The sequence below is a fragment of the Procambarus clarkii genome, chromosome 40 (genome assembly GCF_040958095.1).
Source record: "Procambarus clarkii isolate CNS0578487 chromosome 40, FALCON_Pclarkii_2.0, whole genome shotgun sequence".
Lineage (NCBI taxonomy): Eukaryota > Metazoa > Arthropoda > Malacostraca > Decapoda > Cambaridae > Procambarus > Procambarus clarkii.
In genome coordinates this window covers 37502498-37519272 of record NC_091189.1, presented here as the reverse complement: position 1 = coordinate 37519272, position 16775 = coordinate 37502498, and positions in this window count along the sequence as shown.

Here is a 16775-nt window from a genome sequence, read left to right as displayed (position 1 = left end):
TGTTAACTGTTAACGAGCTCAATGCAGCTCAACCTGTCAGCACTGCTGACGAGCTCAATGTAGCTCACCCTGTCAACACTGTTGACGAGTTCACTGCAACTCACCCTGTTAGCACTAGCTAACGAGCTCACTGTAGCTCACCCTGTCAACACTGTTGACGAGTTCACTGAACTCACCCTGTTAGCACTGCTAACGAGCTCACTGTAGCTCACCCTGTCAGCACTGCTGACGAGCTCACTGCAGCTCACCCTGTCAACACTGTTGACGAGCTCACTGTAGCTCACCCTGTCAGCACTGCTGACGAGCTCACTGCAGCTCACCCTGTCAACACTGTTGACGAGTTCCATGTAACTCACCCCTGTTAGCACTGCTAACGAGCTCACTGTAGCTCACCCTGTCAGCACTGCTGACGAGCTCACTGCAGCTCACCCTGTCAACACTGTTGACGAGTTCCCTGTAACTCACCCTGTCAGCACTGCTGACGAGCTCACTGTAGCTCACCATGTTCAAGAGTTTAATATAACTCGACCTGTTAATGAGCTCAATACTGCTCACCATGTTAATTTGTGTACATTTTTGCTCACGTTTAGCTTAGTCCCTTACTTAGGTAGGTTAGAAATTCAAACCATTTATTTAGTTAGGCTTAGGGACTTTAGTAGTGTCAACTGAGTACTAGCCTAATCTGTACTCACCATTAATTACAGTTGACTATACTTATAGAGACTGATTTAATAAACTCAATTTCATGTAAAGGTGATTTCGTTTTAACAAGTTTACAGTGTCAAGCCTATGAGCTGCCATTTAATTAGCTCATAAGTCAGAATGACTAGGCTACTAATCTCACTGTCGACTCAGAATTTTCCTTGATTTTAATGAATAAACTTTTCAGTTCTCTACTTTCTATTATTTAGCTAGTTAGCAAATTATTTGTACCATCAGTCAGCATGACTACTGCACGGCAGTGCACATTAAATTCAACTTCCTCATTTGAATTTGAGGTGATCGTGATGCTGCGTGATGTTATTGTCTAGTAACTCAATAGTTACAAGTCACAGCGACCCTGGACAGTGACCTCATTGTAGTGTCATAGTCGCCTTGATCTTAAATGACTAATAATACTTTACTGTATAATCATACAATAGTGTTATCAGTTCTTAGGAACTTATTCTGAGTTTACCTACGATTCAGCAGCTACGTAATACACCATTACATGTCACTGCGACCCTAGTTGTTGAGTTTATTGTGAGCTTTAGAGCGTTCCTGATTACCGATAACTTAATCATTTAATGTTTCAATATTTCATGCATGTTTCCACTAAGGGAAACTGCAAGCCTATTACAACTCTGAACAAGAGTAATTTCTTTCACTTCCCACTGAGAAAACTGTGATGAAACTACGATGTGATATCACGTAACGAAACATTACACGTCACTATGACCCAAGATATCGCATCACTGTAGATTCTGTTAGTTTAAATTGGGAGAGTTAAATTTATAAATATTGTGTAGGCTACAAACAACATGTTTCAGTTGACATGTGAATAACAAGACTCAAATTCTTGTAAGTCCTTGATAAATCCGGGACGTTCGTTATGTGTGTACTAACATACTAACCTACTAACATACTAATGTATTAATCTTAATTTTACTTCGGGATAGGTCAGTACAACACAGTACACTGCGACCCTGGGAATCCCCCCCCGGAGTTATGTTGGATATTTCCAACATCGAATACAGCATTGTTGTATTCTCATTACTTATTACTAATCATATTAATATTGTAGTAAGTAAAATTAACAACTCGTAGAATTCTCCTGTACTAATAATTCATCTGTGCATTAGGCTAGAATTCTCACGTCATCTGACGCCAGTATTGTGTCAGATTTCTTTACAGTAAAACACATTATATACAATTTGTGTGAGAATTAAATACGATTCTCCATAATTAAAGCATTCTGTATGACAACTGATTGCAGACGAATTGTTCTCTAACTAAAAGCCGAATAGAGCGTTAGAATTATACCGTCTACCTCGCGATAGTGTTAACGTCATCAATGAATGCTATGGGGAGACATTAATTCCTCTCCCTTGTATCTTTACTATTCTTAAATAGTTAAATAATAATATTTCGTTCCTCTAAATAATAAACCCGTCCAGTCTTTAGAGTTTCAAGCGCGAATGCGAGAAATATTAATGTTCATGCCAATAATTTGTGTAATGAACGTCGACTCGGCGTGGGGGGAGGGACGCGACGCCATACTCAGTCGGTGACGGTGTTGGGAAGCGGACACGTGCAAGGCCAGAAGGAGGCAAAACCACGCTTACCGTACTCACAAAAGACGCCATTGTCCAGCAAATAGGACACGTGTGTCTATCTACAGATGAAAGCCGCCACTGTGAGGCGTGAACGACCTTGCAGATAATATCTTCAACTAGTGCTGGTGTTAAATAAGGGACCCCTAGACTTGGTTCCTGACGACACGTGATCAGCCAACTTGAAACGCATCAATCCAGGATAGGTTCGCCGGAGCCTGGGATGCGAAATTACGGCAATCTTAATACTTACACAGTGCCCACAGCTAAGTACCTTTTATTTGATGCATCATTTACAGGTTTAATAATAGCGGGGTGATTGCGCGTCACGCGGCACGACAACACCTAATAACAGGTGATTAGAAATTTCTCTGTAGATATCAATAATCTTGAATATGTATTGAGCAGTTAAATCAATTGCTACTGGTAGTTATTTATTTTGCAGCTCGAGAGACGAATTCCTCATGCTGTCTTCTCCATGTTAACCGTGTCAGACGTCGGTGTACCAGACTTGGAGATTAAGAGGACTGCCAGGGTTATCTAAAGGAATCTATTACCAGCTAAGGCTTATTTCTTTTATTCATAACATTGCAATTTGATACATTAAGAATGTTTTCAACATAATGTGTGATTTACTGTAATTCATTATTATGCACATATTCATGTTCTTCTTTGTATGAATAATATTATATTCAACATTAATTATAGGATTAGATTATTATTAATAGAATTAGTGAACGAACCACACTGATTCCTGGACGTACTGACCTCCAGTAATAACCCCCCAATGTAGGTGTTTGAGGTTTGGTTTTAATAATACAGCCCATTAATTATTCTTATGATCATACTTTCTAGTCATATCCATAGTCACTGGTTTTCTCTAGAATTTTATCTAATGATCTGAAATTCTCAGTTTCCCTCTTTACTTTAAAAGCGGGTGGTCCTTCGTAATTTAATTTACTACATTAATTATTAATTAATCTGAATCAAACCCAAATATCCCACAACAATGAAGGGGAACAGCCTACCTGTAACGATTCGAGAAAGAGACCTGAGAGTGGATGTGACACCTAATCTAACTCCTGAGGCACATATAAATAGGATAACGACAGCAGCGTACTCAACACTGGCGAAAATTAGAACTTCATTCTGAAACCTAAATGAGGAGGCTTTTAGGGCGCTTTACACTGCCTACGTGAGACCCGTCTTAGAGTATGCCGCGCCATCATGGAGCCCCCACCTGAAGAAACACATAAAGAAACTGGAGAAGGTCCAGAGGTTTGCGACGAGGCTTGTCCCAGAGTTACGAGGGATGGGATATGAAGAGCGCCTGCAGGAACTGAACCTTACGACACTAGAGAAAAGAAGGGAGAGAGGAGATATGATAGGGACATATAAAATACTCAGAGGAATTGACAAAGTGGAAATAGATGAAATGTTCACACATAATAATAACAGAACGAGGGGACATGGGTGGAAACTGGAAACTCAGATGAGTCTCAGAGATGTTAGGAAGTTTTCTTTTAGCGTGAGAGTAGTGGAAAAATAGAATGTACTTGGGGAACAGGTTGTGGAAGCAAATACTATTCATACTTCTAAAACTAGGTATGATAGGGAAATGGGACAGGAGTCATTGCTGTAAACAACCGATTGCTGGAAAGGCGGGATCCAAGAGTCAATGCTCGATCCTGCAAGCACAAATAGGTGAGTATAAATAGGTGAGTACATTAGCAGGACGGGCAGCACCACACACACACTATCAGGACGGGCAGCACCACACACACACTATCAGGACTGGAAGCACCACACACACACTAGCAGGACGGGCAGCACCACACACACACTATCAGGACTGGAAGCACCACACACACACTAGCAGGACGGGCAGCACCACACACACACTAGGAGGACGGGCAGCACCACACACACTAGCAGGACGGGCAGCACCACACACACTAGCTCCACGGGCAGCACCACACACACTAGCAGGACGGGCAGCACCACACACACTAGCTCCACGGGCAGCACCACACACACACACACACACAATAGCTGGACGGGCAGCATCACACACACTAGCAGCACGGGCAGCACCACACACACTACCAGGACGGGCAGCACCACACACACTAGCAGGACGGGCAGCACCACACACACACTAGCAGGACGGGCAGCACCACACACATACTAGCAGGACGGGCAGCACCACACACACACTAACAGGACGGGCAGCACCACACACACTAGCGGGACGGGCAGCACCACACACACACACTAGCAGGACGGGCAGCACCACACACACACTAGCAGGACGGGCAGCACCACACACACTAGCAGGACGGGCAGCACCACACACACTAGCTCCACGGGCAGCACCACACACACTAGCAGGACGGGCAGCACCACACACACTAGCAGGACGGGCAGCACCACACACACACACACACACAATAGCTGGACGGGCAGCATCACACACACTAGCAGCACGGGCAGCACCACACACACTAGCAGGACGGGCAGCACCACACACACTAGCGGGACGGGCAGCACCACACACACACTAACAGGACGGGCAGCACTACACACACACTAACAGGACGGGCAGCACCACACACACACTAGCAGGACGGGCAGCACCACACACACACACTAGCAGGACGGGCAGCACCACACACATACTAGCAGGACGGGCAGCACCACACACACACTAACAGGACGGGCAGCACCACACACACTAGCGGGACGGGCAGCACCACACACACACACTAGCAGGACGGGCAGCACCACACACACACTAGCAGGACGGGCAGCACCACACACACTAGCAGGACGGGCAGCACCACACACACTAGCGGGACGGGCAGCACCACACACACACTAGCAGGACGGGCAGCACCACACAAACAATAGCAGGACGGGCAGCACCACACACACACTAGCAGGACGGGCAGCACCACACACACTAGCAGGACGGGCAGCACCACACACACACTAGCGGGACGGGCAGCACCACACACACACTAGCAGAACGGGCAGCACCAAACACACTAGCAGGACGAGCAGCACCACACACACTAGCAGGACGGGCAGCAAAACACACACAATAGCAGGACGGGCAGCACCACACACACACTAGCAGGACGGGCAGCACCACACACACACACTAGCAGGACGGGCAGCACCACACACACTAGCAGGACGGGCAGCACCACACACACACTAGCAGGACGGGCAGCACCACACACACACACTAGCAGGACGGGCAGCACCACACACACACACTAGCAGGACGGGCAGCACCACACACACTAGCAGGACGGGCAGCACCACACACACTAGCAGGACGGGCAGCACCACACACACTAGCAGGACGGGCAGCACCACAAACACACTAACAGGACGGGCAGCACCACACACACTAGCAGGACGGGCAGCACCACGCACACTAGCAGGACGGGCAGCACCACACACACACTTGCAGGACGGGCAGCACCACACACACACTAACAGGACGGGCAGCACCACACACACTAGCAGGACGGGCAGCACCAAACACACTAGCAGGACAGGCAGCACCACACACACTAGCAGGACGGGCAGCACCACACACACTAGCAGGACGGGCAGCACCACACACACTAACAGGACGGGCAGCACCACACACACTAGCAGGACGGGCAGCACCACACACACTAGCAGGACGGGCAGCACCACACACACTAGCAGGACGGGCAGCACCACACACACTAACAGGACGGGCAGCACCACACACACTAGCAGGACGGGCAGCACCACACACACACTAGCAGGACGGGCAGCACCACACACACACTAACAGGACGGGCAGCACCACACACACACTAGCAGGACGGGCAGCACCACACACACACTAGCGGGACGGGCAGCACCACACACACTAACAGGACGGGCAGCACCACACACACTAGCAGGACGGGCAGCACCACACACACTAGCAGGACGGGCAGCACCACACACACACTAACAGGACGGGCAGCACCACACACACAATAGCAGGACGGGCAGCACCACACACACTAGCAGGACGGGCAGCACCACACACACTAGCAGGACGGGCAGCACCACACACACACTAGCGGGACGGGCAGCACCACACACACTAGCAGGACGGGCAGCACCACACACACACTAGCAGGACGGGCAGCACCACACACACTAGCAGGACGGGCAGCACCACACACACAATAGCAGGACAGGCAGCACCACACACACTAGCAGGACGGGCAGCACCACACACACTAGCAGGACGGGCAGCACCACACACACTAGCGGGACGGGCAGCACCACACACACAATAGCAGGACGGGCAGCACCACACACATTAGCAGGACAGGCAGCACCACACACACTAGCAGGACGGGCAGCACCACACACACTAGCGGGACGGGCAGCACCACACACACACTAGCAGGACGGGCAGCACCACACACACTAGCTGGACGGGCAGCACCACACACACACTAGCAGGACGGGCAGCACCACACACACTAGCGGGACGGGCAGCACCACACACACTTGTAGGCCAGGCAGCACCACACACACTAGCAGGACGGGCAGCACCACACACACTAGCGGGACGGGCAGCACCACACACACTAGCAGGACAGGCAGCACCACACACAAAATAGCAGGACGGGCAGCACCACACACACTAACAGGACGGGCAGCACCACACACACACTAGCAGGACGGGCAGCACCACACACACACTAGCAGGACGGGCAGCACCACACACACTAGCGGGACGGGCAGCACCAAACACACTAGCGGGACGGGCAGCACCAAACACACAATAGCAGGACGGGCAGCACCACACACACACTAGCAGGACGGGCAGCACCAAACACACAATAGCAGGACGGGCAGCACTACACACACTAACAGGACGGGCAGCACCACACACACTAGCGGGACGGGCAGCACCACACACACTAGCGGGACGGGCAGCACCAAACACACAATAGCAGGACGGGCAGCACCACACACACTAGCGGGACGGGCAGCACCACACACACTAACAGGACGGGCAGCACCACACACACTAGCGGGACGGGCAGCACCACACACACTAGCAGGACGGGCAGCACCACACACACTAGCAGGACGGGCAGCACCAAACACACAATAGCAGGACGGGCAGCACCACACACACTAGCGGGACGGGCAGCACCACACACACTAACAGGACGGGCAGCACCACACACACTGGCGGGACGGGCAGCACCAAACACACTAGCAGGGCGGGCAGCACCACACACACACACTAACAGGACGGGCAGCACCACACACACTAGCAGGACGGGCAGCACCACACACACTAGCAGGACGGGCAGTACCACACACACTAGCAGGACGGGCAGCACCACACACACTAGCAGGACGGGCAGCACCACACACACACTAGCAGGACGGGCAGCACCACACACACACTAACAGGACGGGCAGCACCACACACACACTAGCAGGACGGGCAGCACCACACACACTAGCAGGGACGGGCAGCACCACACACACTAAGCAGGACGGGCAGCACCACACACACTAGCAGGACGGGCAGCACCACACACACTAGCAGGACGGGCAGCACCACACACACTAACAGGACGGGCAGCACCACACACACAATAGCAGGACGGGCAGCACCACACACACTAGCAGGACGGGCAGCACCACACACACTAGCAGGACGGGCAGCACCACACACACACTAGCAGGGACGGGCAGCACCACACACACTAACAGGACGGGCAGCACCACACACACTAGCAGGACGGGCAGCACCACACACACTAGCAGGACGGGCAGCACCACACACACACTAACAGGACGGGCAGCACCACACACACAATAGCAGGACGGGCAGCACCACACACACTAGCAGGACGGGCAGCACCACACACACTAGCAGGACGGGCAGCACCACACACACTAGCAGGACGGGCAGCACCACACACACTAGCAGGACGGGCAGCACCACACACACTAGCAGGACGGGCAGCACCACACACACTAGCAGGACGGGCAGCACCACACACACACTAGCAGGACGGGCAGCACCACACACACTAGCAGGACGGGCAGCACCACACACACAATAGCAGGACAGGCAGCACCACACACACTAGCAGGACGGGCAGCACCACACACACTAGCAGGACGGGCAGCACCACACACACTAGCGGGACGGGCAGCACCACACACACAATAGCAGGACGGGCAGCACCACACACACTAGCAGGACAGGCAGCACCACACACACTAGCAGGACGGGCAGCACCACACACACTAGCGGGACGGGCAGCACCACACACACACTAGCAGGACGGGCAGCACCACACACACAATAGCAGGACGGGCAGCACCACACACACTAGCAGGACAGGCAGCACCACACACACTAGCAGGACGGGCAGCACCACACACACTAGCGGGACGGGCAGCACCACACACACACTAGCAGGACGGGCAGCACCACACACACTAGCTGGACGGGCAGAACCACACACACACTAGCAGGACGGGCAGCACAACACACACTAGCGGGACGGGCAGCACCACACACACTTGTAGGCCAGGCAGCACCACACACACTAGCAGGACGGGCAGCACCACACACACTAGCGGGACGGGCAGCACCACACACACTAGCAGGACAGGCAGCACCACACACAAATAGCAGGACGGGCAGCACCACACACACTAACAGGACGGGCAGCACCACACACACACTAGCAGGACGGGCAGCACCACACACACACTAGCAGGACGGGCAGCACCACACACACTAGCGGGAGGGGCAGCACCAAACACACTAGCGGGACGGGCAGCACCAAACACCAATAGCAGGACGGGCAGCACACACACACACTATCAGGACGGGCAGCACCAAACACACAATAGCAGGACGGGCAGCACTACACACACTAACAGGACGGGGCAGCACCACACACACTAGCGGGACGGGCTAGCACCACACCACTAGGGGGACGGGCAGCACCAAACACACAATAGCAGGACGGGCAGCACCACACACACTAGCGGGACGGGCAGCACCACACACACTAACAGGACGGGCAGCACCACACACACTAGCGGGACGGGCAGCACCACACACACTAGCAGGACGGGCAGCACCACACACACTAGCAGGACGGGCAGCACCAAACAAACAATAGCAGGACGGGCAGCACGCACACACACTAGCGGGACGGGCAGCACCACACACACTAACAGGACGGGCAGCACCCACACACACTAGCGGGACGGGCAGCACCACACACAACTAGCAGGGCGGGCAGCACCACACACACACTAACCAGGACGGGCAGCACCACACACACTAGCAGGACGGGCAGCACCACACACACTAGCAGGACGGGCAGTACCACACACACTAGCAGGACGGGCAGCACCACACGCACTAGCAGGACGGGCAGCACCACACAACACACTAGCAGGACGGGCAGCACCCACACACACTAGCAGGACGGGCAGTACCAAACCACACAATAGCAGGACGGGCAGCACCACACACACTAGCGGGACGGGCAGCACCACACACACTAACAGGACGGGCACCACCACACACACTAGCGGACGGGCAGCACCACACACACTAGCAGGACGGGCAGCACCACACACACACACTACAGGACGGGCAGCACCACACACACTAGCAGGACGGGCAGCACCACACACACTAGCAGGACGGGCAGTACCACACACACTAGCAGGACGGGCAGCACCACACACACTAGCAGGACGGGCAGCACCACACACACTAGCAGGACGGGCAGCACCACACACACACTAGCAGGACGGGCAGCACCACACACACTAGCAGGACGGGCAGCACCACACACACACTAGCAGGACGGGCAGCACCACACACACAATAGCAGGACGGGCAGCACCACACCACACACTAGCAGGACGGGCAGCACCACACACACATAGCAGGACGGGCAGCACCACACACACACACACTAGCAGGGACGGGCAGCACCACACACACACTAGCAGGACGGCAGCACCACACACACACTAGCAGGACGGGCAGCACCCACACACACACTAGCAGGACGGCAGCACCACACACACACACTAGCAGGACGGGCAGCACCACACACACTAGCGGGACGGGCAGCACCACACACACAATAGCAGGACGGGCAGCACCACACACACTAGCGGGACGGGCAGCACCACACACACTAGCAGGACGGGCAGCACCACACACACACACTAGCAGGACGGGCAGCACCACACACACTAGCGGGACGGGCAGCACCACACACACTAGCAGGACGGGCAGCACCACACACACTAGCAGGACGGGCAGCACCACACACACACTAACAGGACGGGCAGCACCACACACACTAGCAGGACGGGCAGTACCAAACACACAATAGCAGGACGGGCAGCACCACACACACTAGCGGGACGGGCAGCACCACACACACTAACAGGACGGGCACCACCACACACACTAGCGGGACGGGCAGCACCACACACACTAGCAGGACGGGCAGCACCACACACACACACTAACAGGACGGGCAGCACCACACACACTAGCAGGACGGGCAGCACCACACACACTAGCAGGACGGGCAGCACCACACACACTAGCAGGACGGGCAGCACCACACACACACTAGCAGGACGGGCAGCACCACACACACACTAGCAGGACGGGCAGCACCACACACACACTAGCAGGACGGGCAGCACCACACACACTAGCAGGACGGGCAGCACCACACACACACTAGCAGGACGGGCAGCACCACACACACTAGCAGGACGGGCAGCACCACACACACACTAGCAGGACGGGCAGCACCACACACACACTAGCAGGACGGGCAGCACCACACACACACTAGCAGGACGGGCAGCACCACACACACTAGCAGGACGGGCAGCACCACACACACTAGCAGGACGGGCAGCACCACACACACAATAGCAGGACGGGCAGCACCACACACACACACTAGCAGGACGGGCAGCACCACACACACTAGCGGGACGGGCAGCACCACACACACAATAGCAGGACGGGCAGCACCACACACACTAGCAGGACGGGCAGCACCACACACACTAGCAGGACGGGCAGCACCACACACACACACTAGCAGGACGGGCAGCACCACACACACTAGCGGGACGGGCAGCACCACACACACTAGCAGGACGGGCAGCACCACACACACTAGCAGGACGGGCAGCACCACACACACACTAACAGGACGGGCAGCACCACACACACTAGCAGGACGGGCAGCACCACACACACTAGCAGGACGGGCAGCACCACAACACACTAACAGGACGGGCAGCACCACACACACAATAGCAGGACGGGCAGCACCACACACACTAGCAGGACGGGCAGCACCACACACACTAGCAGGACGGGCAGCACCACACACACTAGCAGGACGGGCAGCACCACACACACTAGCAGGACGGGCAGCACCACACACACTAGCAGGACGGGCAGCACCACACACACTAGCAGGACGGGCAGCACCACACACACACTAGCAGGACGGGCAGCACCACACACACTAGCAGGACGGGCAGCACCACACACACAATAGCAGGACGGGCAGCACCACACACACTAGCAGGACGGGCAGCACCACACACACTAGCAGGACGGGCAGCACCACACACACTAGCAGGACGGGCAGCACCACACACACTAGCAGGACGGGCAGCACCACACACACTAGCAGGACGGGCAGCACCACACACACTAGCAGGACGGGCAGCACCACACACACTAGCAGGACGGGCAGCACCACACACACACTAGCAGGACGGGCAGCACCACACACACTAGCAGGACGGGCAGCACCACACACACTAGCAGGACGGGCAGCACCACACACACTAGCAGGGACGGGCAGCACCACACACACTAGCAGGCCAGGCAGCACCACACACACTAGCAGGACGGGCAGCACCACACACACTAGCAGGACGGGCAGCACTACACACACACTAGCGGGACGGGCAGCACCACACACACTAGCAGGACAGGCAGCACCACACACACAATAGCAGGACGGGCAGCACCACACACACTAACAGGACGGGCAGCACCACACACACACACTAGCAGGACGGGCAGCACCACACACACACTAGCATTACTGGCAGCACCACACACACTAGCAGGACGGGCAGCACCACACACACACTAGCGGGAAGGGCAGCACCACACACACACTAGCAGGACGGGCAGCACCACACACACTAGCAGGACGGGCAGCACCACACACACAATAGCAGGACGGGCAGCACCACACACACTAGCAGGACGGGCAGCACCACACACACTAGCAGGACGGGCAGCACCACACACACTAGCAGGACGGGCAGCACCAAACACACAATAGCAGGACGGGCAGCACCACACACACACACTAGCAGGACGGGCAGCACCACACACACAATAGCAGGACGGGCAGCACTACACACACTAACAGGACGGGCAGCACCACACACACTAGCGGGACGTGCAGCACCACACACACTAGCGGGACGGGCAGCACCAAACACACAATAGCAGGACGGGCAGCACCACACACACTAGCGGGACGGGCAGCACCACACACACTAACAGGACGGGCAGCACCACACACACTAGCGGGACGGGCAGCACCACACACACTAGCAGGACGGGCAGCACCACACACACTAGCAGGACGGGCAGCACCAAACACACAATAGCAGGACGGGCAGCACCACACACACTAGCGGGACGGGCAGCACCACACACACTAACAGGACGGGCAGCACCACACACACTAGCGGGACGGGCAGCACCACACACACAAGCAGGGCGGGCAGCACCACACACACACACTAACAGGACGGGCAGCACCACACACACTAGCAGGACGGGCAGCACCACACACACTAGCAGGACGGGCAGTACCACACACACTAGCAGGACGGGCAGCACCACACACACTAGCAGGACGGGCAGCACCACACACACACTAGCAGGACGGGCAGCACCACACACACACTAGCAGGACGGGCAGCACCACACACACAATAGCAGGACGGGCAGCACCACACACACACTAGCAGGACGGGCAGCACCACACACACAATAGCAGGACGGGCAGCACCACACACACACACACTAGCAGGACGGGCAGCACCACACACACACTAGCAGGACGGGCAGCACCACACACACAATAGCAGGACGGGCAGCACCACACACACACACACTAGCAGGACGGGCAGCACCACACACACACTAGCAGGACGGGCAGCACCACACACACACTAGCATTTCGGGTAGCACCACACACACAATAGCAGGACGGGCAGCACCACACACACTTGCGGGACGGGCAGCACCACACTCACTAACAGGACGGGCAGCACCACACACACTAACAGGACGGGCAGCACCACACACACTAACAGGACGGGCAGCACCACACACACTAGCGGGACGGGCAGCACCACACACACTAACAGGACGGGCAGCACCACACACACTAGCAGGACGGGCAGCACCACACACACTAGCGGGACGGGCAGCACCACACACACTAACAGGACGGGCAGCACCACACACACTAGCGGGACGGGCAGCACCACACACACACTAGCAGGACGGGCAGCACCACACACACACTAGCAGGACGGGCAGCACCACACACACTAGCAGGACGGGCAGCACCAAACACACAATAGCAGGACGGGCAGCACCACACACACTTGCGGGACGGGCAGCACCACACACACTAACAGGACGGGCAGCACCACACACACTAGCGGGACGGGCAGCACCACACACACTAGCAGGACGGGCAGCACCACACACACACACTAACAGGACGGGCAGCACCACACACACTAGCAGGACGGGCAGCACCACACACACTAGCAGGACGGGTAGTACCACACACACTAGCAGGACGGGCAGCACCACACACACTAGCAGGACGGGCAGCACCACACACACACTAGCAGGACGGGCAGCACCACACACACACTAGCAGGACGGGCAGCACCACACACACTAGCAGGACGGGCAGCACCACACACACACTAGCAGGACGGGCAGCACCACACACACAATAGCAGGACGGGCAGCACCACACACACACTAGCAGGACGGGCAGCACCACACACACAATAGCAGGACGGGCAGCACCACACACACACACACTAGCAGGACGGGCACCACACACACACACTAGCAGGACGGGCAGCACCACACACACTAGCGGGACGGGCAGCACCACACACACAATAGCAGGACGGGCAGCACCACACACACTAGCGGGACGGGCAGCACCACACACACTAGCAGGACGGGCAGCACCACACACACACACTAGCAGGACGGGCAGCACCACACACACTAGCGGGACGGGCAGCACCACACACACTAGCAGGACGGGCAGCACCACACACACTAGCAGGACGGGCAGCACCACACACACACTAACAGGACGGGCAGCACCACACACACTAGCAGGACGGGCAGTACCACACACAATAGCAGGACGGGCAGCACCACAAACACTAGCTGGACAGGCAGCACCAACACACAATAGCAGGACGGGCAGCACCACACACACTAGCAGGACGGGCAGCACAACACACACTAGCAGAACGGGCAGCACCACACACACTAGCAGGACGGGCAGCACCACACACACACTAGCAGGACGGGCAGCACCACACACACTAGCAGGACGGGCAGCACCACACACACTAGCAGGACGGGCAGCACCACACACACTAGCGGGACGGGCAGCACCACACACACAATAGCAGGACGGGCAGCACCACACACACTAGCAGGTCGGGCAGCACCACACACACTAGCAGGACGGGCAGCACCACACACACTAGCAGGACGGGCAGCACCACACACACACTAGCAGGACGGGCAGCACCAAACACACTAGCGGGACGGGCAGCAAAACACACACAATAGCAGGACGGGCAGCACCACACACACTAGCAGGACGGGCAGCACCACACACACACTAGCAGGACGGGCAGCACCACACACACTAGCAGGACGGGCAGCACCACACACACTAGCAGGACGGGCAGCACCACACACACTAGCAGGACGGGCAGCACCACACACACACTAGCAGGACGGGCAGCACCAAACACACTAGCAGGACGGGCAGCACCACACACACTTGTAGGCCGGGCAGCACCACACACACTAGCAGGACGGGCAGCACTACACACACTAGCAGGACGGGCAGCACCAAACACACTAGCAGGACGGGCAGCACTACACACACTAACAGGACGGGCAGCACTACACACACTAGCAGGACGGGCAGCACCACACACACACTAGCAGGACGAGCAGCACTACACACACTAGCAGGACGGGCAGCACCACACACACACTAGGAGGTCGGGCAGCACTACACACACTAGCAGGACGTGCAGCACTACACACACTAGCAGGACGGGCAGCACCACATACACTAGCAGGACGGGCAGCACCACACACACACTAGCAGGACGGGCAGCACCACACACACACTAGCAGGACGGGTAGCACCAAACACACTAGCAGGACGGGCAGCACCACACACACACTAGCAGGACGGGCAGCACCAAACACACTAGCAGGACGGGCAGCACCACACACACTAGCGGGACGGGCAGCACCACACACACTAGCAGGACGGGCAGCACCACACACACACTAGCAGGACGGGCAGCACCACACACACTAGCAGGACGGGCAGCACCACACACACTAGCAGGACGGGCAGCACCACACACACTAGCAGGACGGGCAGCACCACACACACTAGCAGGACGGGCAGCACCACACACACTAGCAGGACGGGCAGCACTACACACACTGTGTATCAGAGACGATTCGAGAAGAGTAGAGGCAGGAAATATTATTTTAGAGGAAGACCAATCAATAGAATGATTAGAGTCCCTAACATAACAGAAGAGAGCATTTTTTGTGTCTGCAGACTTAACACTTCTTTTGTGTTCCTTAAATCTATCATTAAGTGTACGGCCAGTTTCCCCAAAGTGTTGGAGAGGACAAGACCAACAGGAAATAGAGTATACTCAAGCAGCATTAGCAGCAGGAGAAGTGTAAACCAGATTACTACGACGAGTGTTAGTTTGTCGACGGAGAGCTTTATGTCAGGAGGACGAAGGTTAATAATGAGATTTTTCAGTTCGGATTTGAAGGGAAAACAAAGCACAGTGTTACCATTGGAAATTGGCTTGGGGGGATAATTATATTTATTTTAGCGTCATTATTGGCACAATTGTTCAGTGGGGAACCAAGGCGAGAGAGAGACTGGTAATAAAGATAAATTTCAGAATCAAGAAACTGAGGGTTGCTGATGCGTAGAGCGAGGAGGGAGA